Raw genomic sequence first — 4,839 nt, 5'->3', positions numbered from 1 at the left:
CATACAACAATGCCAGACACTAGTATCATGTAGAGACTGAAAAAACCTGGAAATACTATGGTTCAGGTTGATTAACCTGTTGAGTAACCTGTTACTCTGACCTCTCACATGCTGGCACTGTTACAGCCTTGCTGAACAGGACATTTATGTACATTCCATAAAGGGAATTTGATTCCTATAAGCACCAGAGCAGTGCTTTAAATTAGAAATATTTATATATTGTATAAAAGTACCATTTACATACATATAAATGTTTTCTATAAGTTTCCCTCTGTTCTGCTGCCTGTGCAGTGGATAAAACCAGCTTTCCAAAGAGTAACACACATGTAGTCATGCAAAACCATATAATTTTTCATGTATGCACAGAAGGACATGACTTGGTCGTATGGCCAAGACATGATAGTAATCAATTCTGAGTGAAATGTGATTGACACTTTCAATGTCCTTTGGGTATTTATTTTTTCCAAATGGATTTCCTACTTTTTCTTCAGTAAAAGCAAGCTGACAACAGCACATCTATCTAGTCAAAATATGTTGATTCAAATTTGAACAATATGAGAAGGATGAATGTTAGGTCTTTTGATCTGTAGCATAAACCTAAACCCCTTGAACTACCAAGCAGTTGGCAGCAGCAATATGCCAATACTTAAGATGTGGAGCAAAGCTGAACAACACATCGTGGGGGTTTTGTTGAGCAACAAAAGAATAAGTGGTAAAAAAAAATAATAGTTTCTACTCATGCCTCTTGTAAAGTCTTTCTAGCTCATTCTGTTTTGATTTGTTTTAGTAATTTTGTAAATGGGATTTTTATTAAAATGAATTAAAAGAATTTTCAGTAATAATTTAACCAATTTAACTTTGTAAACTCTTGAGGAGGGCCCCCATTGGAGCCTTCTTATAAGTAGGAAGACAGCATTAAAAAAACCCAAACAACAAAAAACAGAATTAAAAGAAATAGTAAATAAATTTTTATGGATGAAAGGGACTGAGGAAAAAATTACCTGAAGTTTAATGGTATTTTTTAGAAAAGAACAAAGAAAGGCTGCGGGAACTGGGGCTGTTTAGTCTAGAAAAGAGGAGACTGAGAGGAGATCTTGGTAACATTTACAGATATCTGAATGATGGGTGTCAGGAGGCTGGGACATCCCTTTTTTCTATTGTAGCTACCAACAAGACAAATGGTAATGGAAGGAAGCTGGAACACAAAAAGTTCCACTTAAATGGAAGAAAAAACTGTTTTACTATGAGGATGATGGAGTAGAGGCACAGGCTGCCCAGAGGGGTTGTGGAGTCTCCTTCCTTGGAAGTCTTCAAGACCTGCCTGGACATGTTCCTATGCGACCTGATCTAGGTGGACCTGCTTCTGCAGGGGGGTTGGACTAGATGATCTCTAAAGGTCCCTTCCAACAGCTGCCATTCTATGATTCTATGATATGCATAATAGTTTTGATTTTTTTTCAAAGTGGAGAGGCTAGCAGAAAGTGTCCTGTTTGAACTATTTTGGGGAAAGCGAAAAAAAAATAAAGTGATCTGAAGCACATGAAGCAAAAGCATCTGTTTGTATAGAAAAACAAACTTCCTATTAAAAGTAAAAATTATCTAGTGTGATCAGGTTTCTAGTTGCTGCCACAGAGGTGTGGTACAGCTACCTTGGTCTTCTCTGGTGAACATGAGGACTGCAACACAAGGAATGGAGCCTGTATCGAATATACCATTTTATGCTCTGGGAGACCTAATCTGGCCAGCAATGATGAAAGCAGATGAAACATCAGAAATAATACATCAAGCTGACATTTTCCAACAATAATATACAAATTCGCTATGTTTTTATGGCTCAAATTAAACACTGAAGCTTTCAGTATTTTTTTTTAAACTCTTTCAACCTTCAGCATAACTCTTGGAGCTAAAAGGCCCTAGAAATGAACACAGACACTAAGGACTTTTTGAATACTTTCTCATGAAGGTCAGTGTCAGTCCTTTGAAATCTCCATCACAGACTGGAAGGCTATGAATGGCATACTTAGCAATCTCCATATGGAATAACAAAATGCTCTTGAAACAGCCCTGCTCTTCTTTACATGACAGAATGGTTGTAACCAAGAAAAAATGTCTCTGAGCCCTTCTTTAAACAATATGCGCTACAGTCAGGATCATCTGTCTGTTTCTACTACCTTCTGCTACTTTAAACTGTTCCAGAAGTAAACCTCAGTCAACTCTGTTTGCAAATAGACCTGCAAGGTAAAGGGTTTGTTTTAATTGGCAATGTTGTCCTTGATACAGAAAAGACAATGTGAATGGGATACCAAGACACAACAGACCCACCACAGAGCATGTTACAGCCGCCTTGGCATTCACTGCCCTTGCTGCTGCTACCACTGGCATTCCAGATATTTTCCCCCATGTTTTTACCCTCTCTCTTTTTTTTTTTTTTTTTGGAAAGACTCCTTCACAAATACAAAACAATTTATGAATAAGGACACCCACAAATATTTACCAGGGCTGATAAACAATGGAAAACTCAGTGAACCATTGCAGCTCATTTTTATGAAGATGAAAAGCTGTTCATGCTTGCCAGGTCTAGGAGCCTCAGGCCATCACCATTAAAGTTACAAAGGCATCATCAGAATAAAAGAGACTTGAAAACTGAGAGCTCTGGACTTTGTCTCACAGCAAAATGCACCTTTTTAAAAGTAAATATATGTCTTTCAAACTGCATTAGTCAATCATATATGAATTTCAGGGTGGGCATTTATAATCTTGGTATAACAGGCAAATATGAGCCTCTGGGTGAGCTGTTTCTAAAAGGACCTTTAGCTTCTTGCCTGTGAAGATTCAGAGGTTGTATTATCTGTGTTTCTGATATAGATGCAGTTTGTAGGAAAGTAAGAGTATGTATGAGTATTCAAAGCTTTGAAAAGTCTTTTCAGAACCAGAGAAGGTGGATAAAAGAGTTTGAGCTGAATGCACATAAAATTACCTTGCAAGGAAGTAAACCGTATGATATTCTTAGACAATCCAAGAGAAGATAGAGAAGAAATTTAACTGTCAGGGGGTTAAAAAATGCCCAGCACTACCTTCTTGAATCTGTCAGGGTCAGGGCCTTGCAGGGTCACAGTGACTGCCCACTGGAGGACTGTCAGAGTATCAGAAACAAATAAAAAATATTGTAAAATATCTTATCTTAGTAGCTGATCTGTATGGACAATTGCCTAAGTTCAAATAAATCCAGGTAAATTTTTGTGCATCTATTGGCTCATGTTTGGACTTTAGACTGAACTTAAGATATATTCACATATGGTGTTGACCAAGTATCAAGTCATGAAAGCCTGAATTAATGCAGGTCTCTTAACACCATTTTTCATTAGGTCACTAGTAAAGACGTGGTCACCGCTATTGAGTGTCTCACTGGAAGTGTCTGACCAAGGAAATCAAGCAACAGCAACTATCAGCTATGTGCAGGAAGTCTGGTGAAATCTTAGGCACTACTATGGTGCTGGGGTGATTGACAGAATAGCTTTGTCTTGACCATGTAATTTCAAGGAAACTCTAGACAGATAAATGAAGCCATTGCCTGTATGATGTAGGGCTCTGACCTATCATGTGAGATGACATAGTTTACATGCATTTCTGTGCAAACTCGGGCAAGGAAATTATAGGCATTTAGAGAAGCAGTCGTTTCTAAAGCCAAATATTTTTCAGAGCTGGTAGGCACAATTACTGTATGGTAGCAAAGGAGCTGGCACTTGCCAAAAGCTATTCTTCAACTGACTGCTGTGTTAACAGGCTGCCAACTGGGTTAATGGGACCAGGAGCTGGAGGACTTGAAAGCTTTTTGGCCAGTCTTTCTGCAGCAATCTGTAAAGTTAGAATTGTCTCTGCCTTTGGCATAGCAGTAGTCATGCTACCACAAATCTTCCACTACCTGTTAACATCTATTTTAAAATGCCACAAGGGCTTCAGAATTTGTTTTGGGATTTTTTATGATTTGCATAATCATTTGACAACTTGCAAAATAGCAAATAAATACTGGTAAATTGTAAAAGGAGAAATAGGAAATGTTGTTTAAAGGGTGGATCTGATGATCCTTTGAGGTTTCTTCCAACCTGGACTGTTCAATGCTTGTTTCTAATGGGAAACAGAAAATTCGTGTCAAAAGAAGCCTGCAAAGACCTAAGGAAGAGGGTGCTTGAAAAAGAATAAAAAAATACTGTAAAAAGTCACAAACACACTTGCTCTGCTGTGCTGGTACATTTGGACCCTGAGGGAGAAAGCAGGTTTTGAAAAATTGATTCTTAAAGGTGTGAAATGGAGATCTTAGTAATTCATACAGTACTAGAGCAGCATATGAGACCCAGACAGCTTAAATACTACACTGACAACATGGTTTTCCCATGACCTAGAGACTCTACGCTGAAGTTAAAAATTTCATGCTGCTGCCCTGGGCATTTCTAGCTCGAGCTGTCAAAGGGACATAGAAGGACACCTCCATCTGATGTGCCTGGCATTGACCAGACCATCCATTGCAATACAGACAGGCTTGGAGTCAACAGGGGTGAAGTCGTCCTGACTTGTGTGTGAGAGACCTGGAAAGTCACTGTTTGAAGCTCACTTTAAACAAATAATATAAAATGTTTTTAAAGAGTTTTCCTTTGATTTCAACATCTCAACAGTACTTAATGAGTCAGAAGAACTGTTATGTTTTTTTTTATTTCTGAATAATCAGTTAGTCATTTCTCTCTTTAGTTTGTGTGTGTCTTTCAAACTACAAGGAGAGAAGGTTTGTTATTCTCAGGTTTTTTTTTTCAATAGGGAATATATGAACTTAGAACCATGAGAAAA

Source organism: Colius striatus, chromosome 2, assembly GCF_028858725.1.
Source record: "Colius striatus isolate bColStr4 chromosome 2, bColStr4.1.hap1, whole genome shotgun sequence".
In the NCBI taxonomy this organism is placed as follows: domain Eukaryota; kingdom Metazoa; phylum Chordata; class Aves; order Coliiformes; family Coliidae; genus Colius; species Colius striatus.
The sequence above is the reverse complement of the archived record's forward strand: the minus strand, read 5'-3'. Positions refer to the sequence as shown.